We start from the raw sequence: 14,848 nt of genomic DNA, 5'->3' as shown, positions 1-14,848 counted from the left end.
CTGTGTGTTTGAGGATGGAAGTCAGTGTATAAAAAACACAGGAAAGCATCAACATTGTCTGAGTCTTCTTCAGTAGACTGTCTGACCGTCACGGAGTTCCTTCTTCCTCGGCTGTCTTTAAAACTTGAATGCGTCTCACTTTAAAGTGCACCACTCTCTTTTTCTCATATTACTTAACGCTCTCCTCTTCCTCTTCTCTCTCTCTCTTCTTCTACGATCTCACCCACCCCTATCTTCCCTTCTCTGTGCTTTCTCCTCTTATCCTGTTCTTGCCATCTGGCTTTGTGTGTGTGCGTGTGTGTGTGTGTGTGTGTGTGTGTGTGTGTGTGTGTGTGTGTGTGTGTGTGCGCACCCCATTTGTGTCTGGGTGTTTTGGAGTGTATGAGCGTGCATGCATGTGTGTGTGTGTGTGTGTGTGTGTGTGTGTGTGTGTGTGTTATGTATGGGTGTTCTTGAATGTGTGAGTGTGCATGCGTGCGCTTGTGTGTTTGTTAGCTGTCTGTGCACCTTTGAGGCTTGGAGTCACCGTGAGAGATGAATATATTTAGAGCAAAGCTTCCGTAGATTTACCGTCCAAACAGCCACACTAAATAAACATACTTCCTCCGCAGCACACAACTGTCTCCTCACATAGCAGTCTGCTCCTTAAGGGAGACAGGGAAGAGAAAAGGAAAACAAATGACTGAAAGAAGTTGAGCAGAACTCCGTGAAGTGAAAACAGGAGAAGCATGGGTATTTATACCCCATTTAACCTGAGTCCGGGAAATGAATTCGAAGTCTAAATCATTTTCAAAAGATTGCACGGCTACGTCCTTAAAGGGAGACTGATCATCAGCGAACTGAAACAATGAAGCAAAGCGCATTAATGTAGTCAGCTGAAAATAAAGCCAACCTGGGAGGGAGAGGTTCGTCGAGGATAGAGAACAAAGCACAGCAGGAGAATAGGGCAGGAGCACACAGCTCACTACACTCCTGATACTTAACACGCAAGAGCTTTAGACCACTGCCACACACTCATTTAGCCTTTAGCCTTTAGTTTCCGTGTTTTTCACCGCATGGAACAAATTGCCAATAAATTGTGACAGCAGTTTTTGAAACTTTTCAAAGCAGTTTTTTGCAGGTTTATTCAAAGGTGCAATCAGCGATTTTGCAGGAAGTCACATTTGTTTGTGTTTAAGTTTATATTTAAATTCTCTGCAGACACCTTTGTGCAGAACAACATAAATTGCATTTGAACCAAGGACCAAAGAAAGGTAGCTCACCCCTACCTTCAGTATTCCCACAGAAACTCCACCCAAAGTTTTGTTTTTGTTAGGGGAACAGACTGCCCCTACTTTGTACACACACTGGACAACTGTAACTCCCCACTTTATCAGAAATAGCCATTTCTCAACAAACAGATGTGATTAGACCTGTTTTCTGGTATAGCCTGTTCTGGTTTAGCCATTTAGCCTACACCATTGATAAGGCCTTACAGTATTATGCTCTCAATGTGGCGCAAACAAAGCTTGAGTTGCTGGATTGGACTTTATTATCATAAATGAGCAAGAGCTGGCAAAAAAAGAATCAAGAGAACTGCTTAGACTCCCCACCCTGCTTCGCTAAAGCCCTGAATGTTTTCAACTCTTGGTGACACCCCTGGCTGGTATAGCTTGGGAGATCTTGTTCCATTTTTGTTGCATTTTGTTGCATTTTTCTTGCACTTACGCTAAGGTGTCATGTAGGCAAGTCACAGAACATGACGATTAAAAGAAACATAAACAACTGTGCCTCTCTTGTTCAGCATCTACTGTATGTACAGTAATGTTTGTGTTGATGCTGCTCCAGTACACCTCTCTTTTGATCTCTTCCTTGCCACGCATAACCAGCAGCTCTCGCACATGAGTGACATTTGCCGAAACGTATTTGATTACCTTCCTCGCAGCATCACACCTTTGCACACCTGTGATAAATGTGTCATGATGCACACTCACATTTGTAATAATGAGAATAATTACGAAAGCCCCAGTGGTTAACAATCAGGCAATGCCATCCACACTGAAATTGACCCTGACTGAGCCCACATCCGACCCCACCCAATCCAGGTTAAGCCTTTCAAATAAAACATCAACCTGGGATGAACCTTGGGATCAACCTGGGATCAAGGCCCCGGAGTGAGAAGCTTTAAAACTTCAGGCTTGGTGGCCTGGTAGGTTTCCCATTGACTTTTCATTCATTCATTCATTCATTCATTCATTTGTTCATTCATTCATTTGTTCATTCATACGTTATTTTCCTCATTCATTAACATCTTTAAATTCTGCCAGTGGAGCTAAAGGCCTTTCTCAAGTGAAACATTCTCCCATTGACATACCCATTGACAGGCATTGGCATGGCCTCATCCACTCATTCATGCATGCGTTCGACCAATAATTAATTCATCGACTGTGGGAATTTGGATGCCATTCGGAGTAGCGCATGATGGAAATAAATGTGGTCACGGAGAATCCCTTACCACAGCGGAGCATGTCCACCCCCACGAGTTCTCGGCGCAGCCACAGCACCCCAAGTCATCTCTCGCCGTAAACAGAGAGCACATGTTCTCCGGGTGTTCCACAGGAAGGGCTGGCCTGGCCCGTGTTGACTATAACACCGCTTCCCACAGCTGAGCCGAGCAGACTTGTCTTTGGCTCGGCCCGCGGGGCGATGCGGATTGGTCCTCTAAACAGTGCCGTCTGATTCGTCTCCCAGGCACCAGGAAGCGCTCGCAGCGAAGCGCTGGCAGCTGACGGGACGACTGCTGTCAGCTGAACCCTTCTGACACGCTCATAAAGAGGCAGTCTTGGGGGACACTGGCCTTGTGGCACCCCATGCTATTCCTGCCATCCCATGCCAGCCATCTGAATGAATAACACAAGGAAGGAATAACAAGGAAGAGACAGAAATGCTATTTAGCCGATAAGCATTTTCTGTGGTAAAGGGAAACACTGTTCTTACGCTGTTTGATGCTTCAAAGGCACTTCAATTGGTGCTTAAGATCTAACAACTCAATAATCAACATATCCACATGAATGTATCCTGCTGTTACACTGCTTACACACTGTGTATATGGAGAAGCAGAAAATAGAATTACTTGAATATCATTGCAATTCAAACAAAATGGCATTTTCACAGTCCTGCAACCACATCAGAAGCAGGACCCACAACCAAATGGATTGGAAAGGTCAGCCTTATTAGTCCAGGCGGTTATATACCTAACATTAGATTCATGTTAAATAAACAGTGCATGGGTCTTCTTGAAACACAGAGTAACCTCACCTGTAAACATTACTTCTTGTCTTGTGCATCACACCCCTGAACTGAGGGGAGTGAGGTGAGCTGAGGTGAAGTGTAATTCCTTTTCCATTACCCGTCTCTTCTGTCCAGCTGACCCAAGTCACCACATGAATCCCTGCACTGTTTCAGAGCCGAGCCAAGGCATGACCATCACAGCCCACCACTGCGCAGCTGGGACAGCCGTTTCCCAAGAACCTTTGAAACAGTGTTCCGAGTTAGTAATGTTCCTACATTTGGCAACATTCCATTACAAAAAGACCACATTGCAAAACGGGCCTGTGGTGTCCCCTTGACCCATCATTGATTTAAAAAGTCCAATCTTGCGGGTTTATGAATTGAATTTGAACAGTGCTGAGAGAATGCATGGGCTAATTTGGTTATGACACTCTCTTTACCTGGCACTGGATTCAATCATGTTAATTCATGAGGCTACTTTAGAGTGAAATTGAATTTTTAAATACGCCGCTAACATGAACCAATTTCAATATGCTGAACACACTGCTCTGTCTGCATTATGGCCCTCACATAATTTCCATAGTCCAATCAACTTTATTGAGAGGAAGCTTGTTTCCAAATTGAAGTAGCATATCCGCTAATAGAAGACAGCTGCCAAAGGAAGAGAAACGTCCACGACTACAATTAACTCCACCATGCTAAAGCAGCTCAGTCAGTGTACTGTGACACCAACTCTTTTTTCCATAACACAAGCATGAGCATCAAATCTAGTTTATTAACACCCACACCTCTGTTATTCTCATTAATTATGGGTGCACAAACCAGCCATTTCATAAAGCACAATGTTGGGTCAAGGCTTGGTTTAGAACTGTATAGGAAAAGGCAAAGAGTCAAAGGCACGTGAACAATTTCTCTCACATTAACCCAGCCACTGACAGATGCATTCAGTCGTATCTTATCATCTATGTTTTTGCAGTGTAGCTACTTCAGTTATTTCTTATCACCGCCTTACCTCCTGAAGTAAGGATTACAAGCTCATTAACACAGGCCTATTTTAAGAAGGGAAGTGAGAGGTGTATGGGGAGGCGAAAAGGAGGAGAGAACATGGCTCTAAGCTTACTGTATGGAGAGAAAGACACCAGTCTTTGTGAATGGTCCATGACAACATATCTTTTCCATATGCACTTTCCTGTCCATTTTGTGAGGCACAGCCATGAGCGGGCTGCACATTCACACACACACACACACACACACACACACACACACACACACACACACACACACTCTCTCTCTCTCTCTCTCTCTCTCTCTCTCTCTCTCTCTCTCACACACACACACACACACACACACACACACACACACACACACCACAGTCAGTGCCCACGCCACCCTGCTCCTCCCCATCATCACACAGGCTTGTCACGGAAATGCATCCACTTTTCTTCTCCAAATTGCCTCAATCAAACTGTTCCATTCTCAACTCTACCTTGTAGCACAGGAATACTAAATATGTGGGAGGCATGTGATCTCTTACTGCCTCTCACACACGTCATCTCTTCACAGTCAGATTAATATACTCATTGCAAAATAAGTAAGCACACAGACAAACCACAGGCTATATCTATTTAGTTGAAATAACGCCGATGACCTGCTATGCTGTCATTTGCTTTAGCGGTCTCTGTCTCTCACCTGCCCTCCAGATAGCAATACCTCACGTAGTCAATTATGTGAATAGAATGGGCTGGCGGCATTTTTGGCAGCCTCCATTATCCCTGACAGCGGTTTGATAGAGAATTGGGTAGACAACGGGGTGTATGCCTGCTATTGTTTTTGAAGGCCACAGACAAGAAACTGAAGAGGACGGTAGCCTAATGGCCGTCGAGTACTGATTACAAAGGGAAACAGAATTCGCACATTTAACGATCAATTACAGAGGTGGGTTAATGGATTTGTAATTATCTCATAACAACATAAAAAACTTAACCGTTTTTCTAGCTCTAGGGTTTCTTATCCTGCCTTGTCATTACGCCGTTTCATGAAATACTGTTGTTTTTCGTGTTTTGTTTCCAAGAGTGTTGCCTCAGCAATTTTAAGGAGCACATTTATAAGCCTAGGTGCACAGCACTGCCTTCCTACCGAGAAAGGATATTGTAATTAAAGTTAAATTAATCATAAGACTTATCGCAACCCCGAGGCGAAAATCTCATAAATTCGTCGTCTGCTCACTCCTGGGTCACATTATTTTCTTTTCAGCCACATGCAGCCAACTCATACTTTTAATGGGCGACTGTGACTGTAGAGTTTATCACGTCAATGTGCTAGTGCTTGCCACATTTTAGAATCATTCTGCTGTTTGCTCACCACCTAGCGACTGATAACGGGAAATATTCTACTTTCACGTTTAGGCAATGGGAGTTGTAAAACTGGAAAATAGACCAAACTTTATACATCTCCCACCAAAAAAATCAAATTAAGTTACCTGAGGACTGATAATAACGCTAGCATACACACGTTTACAATAGTGTTGATACATCACTCACTATTCAAGTTTCAAGTCTGCGTAAAGACCCTGTGGTATCAGTTTGGCAACACAAGATGGCGCACCGCACCCAACCCCTGTTTGTAGCTTTAGGTCAGCATGGCAAAGCGATTGATTTGTGATTCATTCTTGCCTATGATTTGATTTCATTCTTGCCCTTACAGGAATCCTGTGAAAACAGCTTGTTTAAAGTCAGGTTTCATTTTTTATTTTACAGGCCACATTTAGTTTAGACGTAATCTAGCCCCTTTCTTGAAATCATGTTTTACACACCTGGAAAAGCATAACCCGAATGTGTCTGTCACACAGGAAGGGCTGAGAAGCAAGAGGGCATAAGTGACGTTTCTCCAACTTTACAGGAGAGCCAAAACAAATGCTTCTATATGTTCACAGTTAATGACCTTTGGTTTTTGTTCAATAACTTTATATTTATAAATATGTTACTTCTATCATTTTGTCAGTTAGAAAGAGCTTCAAGAGCTTTCAGGTGATAGAGAAAGAAGAGAGATCCAAGGCACTCAAAAATGATGCTTTCAGGTGATGTATATAACTCAGTTTTGACCAAAATGTCACTTACGCCCTCTTGCCTCTCAGCCTCAGGTAATATGTATTTTTTTTAGCAAATGCAAAACAACTAAACAAAACCTAATAAATGATGGAAGTAATTCACTGACCTAATGAAAAATTCACAATCTGTGAAACTACACAATGAAAACACATGGCATGTACAGTGATAATTATGGGATATGGTATAATCACAACAGTAAATACTGTGGTAAATACTAAATAATTGAGGCTATTGTACAGTAGTTTGAAGCACGACAAGAGTTTTTTTTTTTTTTACTAATTGTCAAGTATAATTAAAGTTTTCTTGGAGAGAGCTGCCATTACTTGTGGCAATTATGTCCAGCATCATTTGTAACCATCAGGGCCACTCTGTTCAGACATTGGTTACATTCAATACGGTAAAACCATTCATCTTTAAGGTAGGCCACCATATGTAATTCCCTCAGTCATGATTGATTACCACAGCTCGTCACATGGCTGCAGGAGAAAGATGTCAGCTCTTGATTAATTTTGAAAGCTCTAGAGGAGAGAATAGGTTCTGTAATGTAGCATAGCCTGTGACTTGTGATCACTATCATACACATACTTTGGTCTGGGCTGCAGGTGTCGTGTGGTTTCTTAGCAGATAGCAAAAGGTCAGTTCTGTCCAATTATGTTCCATTCTGGTTAGATGAATGGAAACCTGAGCAAATTATACTAGTGCCACATAATAATACAATTAATGCCATCACATTGACATTTATTATGTTTGTTAATTTTTTATCTGTGCGACCTTCTCACATTCCAGGAAAGGAGTACATTTTTAATCAGTACTTGAGTCTTAATGAAAACCGTTTAAAAAAAAAATCAGATAATGATTTAATTATAATTGAAATCATTGTCAAAAATGATTTCAATAACTAAATGACTGCATCGTTAATTATGTTGTCTCAGTGGTTTAGGTTGTTGTATGATTGAGCATCTGGACATATGGCCGTCCATGATCTTAGTGTTTTTCAGGCTGCTATCATTATAGAATACCAATGAGGTCAGTGTATGGAGTGTCACCACCTCATTGGACACGTGAGTGACTGGAGGATGGGTTGCAGTGGCCTGCAGAGGATGGGGTGGGATGAGGGTCGGCTCAGCTGACATCGCCTGAATGGGAATGTTTGATCATGAAATTATTATCAAGGAGCATTCTGTGATTTCTTGTGGTCCATCAGATTTATCTAAGATGTCAGTTGCTGTCTGTTGATGTTCAATTTTTGCTGGAGATTCTTTTTTTTTTTAAAGTATATTTTTTTGGGGCTTTTATGCCTTTAATGTGACAGGACAGTGTAGAGTGACAGGAAGCGAGTGGGAGAGAGAGTAGGGGTGGGATCCGGAAAGGACCACGGGGCGGGAATCGAACCCGGGTCGCCGGCGTGCGGTGCAGGTGCCCCAGCCAGTCGCGCCACGACTGAGGCCTTGGAGATTCTTTTTGTGTTGGACTGTATACAATATGTAAGGCTGTAGGCATGAGCAAGGGTGGGCCATTTTCTTGAAGTCATTGAGTACTGTCTGTATGGAAAAAAACGACAGCCAGGCAGCTACAGTGCAACACTTTGGAGGCATGGTTTTAAAGATAGGTAGTACCCATTTTTTGTGTTTGTGTTTATGTCAAATTCGATCCAATTTGACTGGTTTGCTATGTTGCCCACCCAAAATTCCTACCAGCCCACCCAAATGTACAGTAGGCTAGAATCGACCGGCTGGTCTTTCCATCTCTCCGTTTTTCCCGCCACCTCAGAGCTGCTTCCCTTGTGTCGTGAGCAGCATGTGTGGAGAAATTAACACCAAGGCCCGTGTCGCGGCTCAGCCAGGGCATCACCTCAGGGGCACCTCGCTAAAGTGCTGAGAGACAGTCTCCTGTATTTACAGCACCTATAACGGCAGTATTTATAACAGGGGTGGAGAGGAGCCGGTTTCTCATCTCTCTCTCTCTCTCTCTCCCTATCTCCCTTCCCCCCCCGAGCGGCACACACATACACACAGACAGACACACACTCACTCACACACACACACACACTCGGACGGCCGGTCGTGAAAGGCTGAGTGGATGTGTAAATAAAAAAGGACCCTCAGTCTGCCTTGGAGGCGTGGCGGGCGTGCGCGTTGTAGTCGGGGGAATTGGCCGAGGAGGGTGGGGGGTTGAGGTGGAGGAAAGGGATTTGGGGAGGGAGGGGGGTGTGGTGGGGTGGGTGGCTTTGGTCAGGAGGGTGGAGGTGCACTCGGGGGACAGTCCCATCTGGCCCTTAGTCAATTTAATTTAAATGTAAATTTCGGAATGTGTGGTGTTAAAAGGTTTATATTGGCAAAAAAGGGGAATGGGAGCGGAGAAAAAGGAAAATTAATGAATGTATTTCAATCTTTGTAACAGTGTTGGCCCCCTCATTTGCCTTCGTTGACATATTGGCTGCCCTGCTGGAAGGCCCGGGAGCGGCTAATGTGGACACTGCGCTAACAATTCCTCCCCTCCCTTGCATAGATCAACACGACTCTATCTATCTGCGCGTATCCCTCTGGGCTTTTTGATAGCTCTGATTGCATATTCAAGCTTGGTTGGCCTCACAACGAGCCGTGATGAGACAAGTGGCCCCATAGCCTTTGGTGGTGAGGGTGGATTGGGGCGAGGTGGGGCCACTCGGCAAAAGCAATTTTTTTTTTTTTTTTTTTTTCAATTGTGGAGAGGAGCAAAGATGGAGGTGACGATGTAGAGGGCTGGGGGAGGGATAGGGTGAAGACATAGAAAGACAAAAGAGAATTGATGTGAAAGAGAGAGAGAGAGAGAGAGAGAGAGAGAGAGAGAGAGAGAGAGAGAGACAGAGAGAGAGAGAGCAAGAGAGAGAAGGTGAGAGAAGGAAACTGGAGGAAGCCAAGAGGTCTTCGGGGAATTGCGGTGTTAAGATTCAGGCTGCATGTGTGTGAACTGCAGAGCTGTCTCTTCTGACTATGCGGAGGTGCTGAAAAACCTGCCAGGAGCACAGGGGAGAAACACACACACACGTGCGCTCTCTTTCTCTCTCTCTCTCGCTCTCATGATCTCTCTTCTTCTATCTCGCACTCTTGCACACAAACACACATTCACACACTCGCTCACTCACTTAAGGCATGCACTTATACTGAAGGTGACAACAATGAGGACAGGGATTATTCAGCACATGTGTACATGGAGATTGAACCTTTGACCTTTGGTGTTGACAGCAACATAACCTACTCTGTTTTAAGTTGTCTAATGTCTAAATAGAAGGCTTGTTGTTAGCAGATGTCTTGGATGTTGACTAAGAATCTTATTTTGATTTCTTCTACATATTTTCACTCCAGTTTTGCCCATGGTCATGCTTTACGGCAGAATGTCACTACTGGGACCAATATACACGCCATCTTCAGGACACACACATCTTGTGGCTCCTTGTAGCCTCAGGATGTTAGATGTAAAACAGGTGTCTTTAAGGTAGTGATCTGACCATCCTTCCACCTTTGACCTTTTTCCTCTTGTGAAGCAGCTGGGTTGTGCATATGGAGCAGACGTGAAGGGAAATTAAATGAAAGCAATCACCCATGTCCTTCCTTGGACTTCAGTGAAAGCAGTTATAAGAGAAAAAACCCAAAACAAAGAAATTCAACTCTGAAGATGCTCAGGTAAAGTTAAAACAACAAATGCAATCAGGTGTGGGACGAAAAGTTCTGAAAAGGTAAAAATCAATCTATCCAACATACTAGGTTGTGGCTATCTCAAGAAAAGCAATTGTTTACTCCTTACTTTAGTCTTTTGATTTATGAATACAACAAAAATAAAGAGCTGAATGGGTGGACATTATCCAAACTGAACAGATGAAAAGCATGACAGACCCATTGTTTGTACATCTTGTCGTACCAGCAGAAGTGGCGTATACTGCATGTCTGTATGTCTGTGCGGAGTTCACCGCCAATTAGGCTGAGATAATGACTTGCAGAAACACAGGGCGCTGGGAGCTCTGTGCTGACTTGCTTCTTTTTTTTAAAAAAAATGTAGGTGTAGGAACACTCCACCTGCTTTCAGGGCATTATGCAGAATGGCAGAAAAATAGTTTGAATGCTTTTGGGGGCTTTCCTCAAATTATGGCTTGCTCATCAAGGTCTGATGCCTTACTGTACATTAAGACCACATGGAAGTCCTCCCCTTACCATCTTGCAATAGGATACAATCAGAAAAGGCTGTTACTATGGTATATGTGTGAGCAAAACCAGAAGAGTTTATTAATGTCTGTGGGCTCTATTTAGACTATCAGAAATGCATGGTCCGTAAAGCTTGAATACATTTAGGGGTGTGTCCAGTCCACATTCAGGGTCGTTTTGTTATCAAACTTCGGGGACATCGTTCAAAAGGGTTGCTCTTCTGTTTCTTTATCAATGGTGTGATTGCAGCGTAACATCCTTTCAACCAATGAGAGTTATATCTGGGATTCCACTAAACCTTACTTTACTGAAACCTTTTTATGACTACAGTACACGAATTCTGCACTCACCTATTATTTGAACTCAAGCAAAGTGAAACTATCATCACTATGGTCTCATAGGCAAAACAGTTCTATACTGTAAATTACTTTCACTATTGATTGACAATTTGAAAAAGTAGCCTGAAAAAAGCAACTCTTTCCCCAATAATGTTCGAATGACGCAGAGTGTGTAAGTGAAAGTGCGTCTTCAGCTGTGTTTTACATATGCTTTACGGTATAGACCAGGTTTTTCTTGGTTAGTGGCATAATGATTTTCAGAGGGTGTAAGATAGTGATTTTTTTGATCATGCGCCAGACCACACCCTCTGTCACACCCCTGGGCACAAGGCTTAATTGAGGTGGAGTGCATGGCACAAAATCTGCCACTGACTAGGTGTAAGATAAGAATAAGCTTTGTGTCGTGCTTTGCGCCACTTTGCACCGCATTTCTGATCGCCAAAATAGAGCCCTGAATGTCTATCGTGTGAGTGCATTTCAAGGTGTTCATAGTTGTGAACATATAAGGTATCAGGTGACTGAATGGTGTTGACATAGTTGTAACATTTTTGATAAGAAAAAGGTTATGAGCTCAGATGAACAGGTAAACATTGATTTAATCCTCCATGTAGAGATTGTAGAAGAAGCGCTCCTTTGGTGGGATGAATGACAGCTTGTGTCTTCCCTATTTGTGTCATTTCCAATTTGTATGTCAGTTGTTCAGGATTTCTTTGACAATCAGTCCCATTAAAATATCATCAATCTGCTCTGCTGGTATCCCACATCAGTAGTTCCTGTCTATAAGAACTTGGATAAAAAGCCAGACTACCCAAAATTCTGATTGCATGCATTGTACATTACTGGCTCATTTGTTTTACTTGTTACAAGGGAGCTATTTTAGCACAACTTTAAGTCACTGAAAATGCTTTTGTTTATGATGAAGCCTCAGCGTGCTGCACTGTCCTTACCCTTGACCAAAACATCGTTGAAATTGGGACAAGCTGTACAAATGATTTTTAATGCTGTCTCTGCTCTGCTTCTTCTCAATAATGCATGAGAAAAAAACACTCTGGACTTTGAGGTATACATGAGACTCGTGGGTACTCTCAACTTAAATGACAGCTAATGGCATCAAAGTAGATATTGTACTGTTTTCCTACTTCAGCAGGCTGAATATAAGTAGTCTCAGTAGAATCAACAAGTCAACAACTCTTCAACAAGTCAGAAGCCACATGTTTGTCCCTTACCAGAGATTTAATGTCACACAAGTAGAATCTCAGTGCTAGGCTATTATACAGTGTCCATGGAATGGATGCACTGCACTTATATTTCTAAGTATAAACTTTTAGGCCTGTGTGTGTGTGTGTGTGTGTGTGTGTGTGTGTGTGTGAGAGAATGGTTTTAGAAAGGCAAAAGCCTCATAGGTCACAAATGTCTTGCAACATGCTCAAAAATGGGCAATACGCAATTCTAAAATCACTGTAACCTACAGTACAATCTCCTTATGCTTATTACACACCTAATAGACATCTAATATCAGTGACTGACACTAGTGTCTATACAGTTATTCATTTGTCCTCTTCCAACTGCCAAATACACATTTTCTGCCACACTGCCCTTTAGTTCCTTTTGAAATATTATTTCAAGAAAATGTATTTCATAACCTGTTGTTACATGTTATTGTTCCCCAGACACCTTGTATGCTTAGTCAGATGTGTGAGCCTGCATATCTCCCTGGTACTGCAAAACTAAAGACATTTGGATGGATTTCCTATCAAACAGGTGACCTTACCTTTTCCAAATTATAGAAATTGTGTGAAAATTAATCTGCCATCAACACTAAAGAAATGTCTGTTTCGTGTCATGCTACTGGCATGCAACAACACATACAGTAGGTTACCGGTAGGTTGTTAATGGTTAGCCATTATGTCCACAGAGCTTTGATTTAAGCTTTTAAGCTTTATGCTATTATTGTGCTATTGCACTACCTGACATAGTTTTATTTTTGTACTATTCTTCTAACTGTTCTTAGTGTTCTAATTGGTTATTAGTTTGAGGTGAGGCCTTAGAAGACTGGAGCAGAGGTGTAAAAATGACTGCTCAGAATAAATAAAAAATAACATTATACCATTTATAATCTTTGATAAAAACTCATCATTGATATATTTGTAATATCCTAAGAATGTTATATTTACACTACATATGTTTCTTTTTACCTAACGCAAGCTTTTTAGTAATTCTTTATCAAACATACATAACTCCTTTAACTCCTTTAACTGGTTCCTGTGATGCCGTAAAAAGATCACCTAAGAACAACAGCAGTAAGCACAGACAAACTAACCTTTGGAGTTTGGTCAGTGGGGTTGGCGACCAGCCAGTCACCCCAGGGGAAGGAATGAGCAAACACCATGCTAAAACCACAAAAGAAAACATGTGACTGCTACTCCAAGCAACGTTATGCTAAAGTAAAAGGTATCCACAATTACAATTTGAAAACAGGTGGCATTTTATGTTAGTTTGGTTAACACCAGGCGTATTCTCAAATCTAAATTGATACCGAGGAACCTTTCATTCACTTTTCAAGGGGCAGAACTTTTTAAGTTAAGTTAAACTTAGGTTTGTTCATTATAACAAATGTTTTTGGAGGTACAGCAAACACATAGCAGTTTGTCACCCAGTTCCAAAGGAAATACACATCCTTGTCATTTAACACTGGCGCCAACAGGGCAGCCATTTGTTGTGTTGAACAGAGCTGCTAATAGTACTCCTACTGTCTGTACTGTCTGTCATGTAAAAACGCCCCATGCCAGATAAGCAGTTGTGATTAGTTTCAGAGTTTTTGGTGATTTGGAAATCGACTTCAGTGGTAGGCCTAAGGTCATCAGAAGGACCTGCACAACCCATTCATATTTGCTAACAGGTTTGTCTGGGTTCTAACACTATGTGACACCTGTGGCAATATGTATGGCAATGATCACAGTAAAAAAAACCAAAGCTTCTCTGGTTTATTTAGTTATTTATTTGTTTTTAGCAAAACTGAGATTGAACTGCTCAAAAGTATGTCACAGCTAAAGGAGTTACACTTTACCATACGTATCCAAAAGAGCAAGTGTTCTGATGCAGAGATGGTGGGGACCCACCCTATGATGAGTGCCCGCCCCCTTCATCTGAATCAGTGTATGGGCAAGGTGGCAGAGGGGGAGCTGGAGAAGGGAAGCTATAAAAGACTCTTGTCTTTTGCACTCAGCTTGAATCTTTCATGCTTTTGCATATTTCAACTCAACTGTATCTTTTTCTTTCCAGGAATGGCAGATGAGCTAAAGTTAGCAGCCGGCTAAACTAAAAGATGGTGATTTTTTTTTTTTTAAACGGCAAAGTGCCAGGAGTGACTATGTGGAGTGGAAGCAATCCCTACCATGCCAGTCCTGGACTCCAAGCAGTGTAGTGGAAGAGGAATTCTGCTGTACTGTCTCTGTGGTGCTGGTGGTTATTCAAAATGGCGATCTGTTGGTTGGGCAAACACTCAAGTGCAAAAGCAAAAATCTTCCTCTTAGTCACATTTGAATCAGATTTTTGGTGAACATTGTTTTTAATTGTCCAATAAAATGAAATACAATACAATGAAATAAAATAAACTACAAACCATGCCCTACCATGTATCAGATACTGTATATTTATGTATTTTCAAAACACTAAAAATACTCAATAGCCTACATTGCAAATCTTCAACATCTGTCTATTTTTAGCTATTTCTTCATCAGTACACTGACTCGATGTCATCATTTCATTAGAAATGTGCCTACAATCTGTCCTATTATAAATGTACAACATCTCATTCAGTATTACTCTATGCGGATGATACATTAATTTATATGATAAATGTTCAGCATACTCTCGCATGCATTTTAAATGTACTAGAGCCATTCGGATATCTCATAGGATACAAAAATAATCAGCACTTACAGGTATGCTTATC

The 14,848-nt window shown here is 42.0% G+C and overlaps 1 long non-coding RNA gene across 1 annotated transcript; it reads left to right on the top strand.

The window, feature by feature from the left end:
• The first annotated feature begins 9,953 nt into the window (after positions 1-9,953).
• LOC134068180 (uncharacterized) lies at positions 9,954-14,391 on the top strand. The gene is made up of 3 exons (XR_009936610.1): positions 9,954-10,039; positions 12,564-12,654; positions 14,176-14,391. It is a non-coding gene; the product is annotated as an uncharacterized LOC134068180 (long non-coding RNA).
• Positions 14,392-14,848: the final 457 nt, after the last annotated feature.

The sequence above is a fragment of the Sardina pilchardus genome, chromosome 20 (assembly GCF_963854185.1).
Source record: "Sardina pilchardus chromosome 20, fSarPil1.1, whole genome shotgun sequence".
Taxonomy (NCBI): Eukaryota; Metazoa; Chordata; class Actinopteri; order Clupeiformes; family Clupeidae; genus Sardina; species Sardina pilchardus.
Note: the sequence above shows the minus strand (reverse complement) of the source record. Positions and strands in the feature narration are given on the sequence as shown.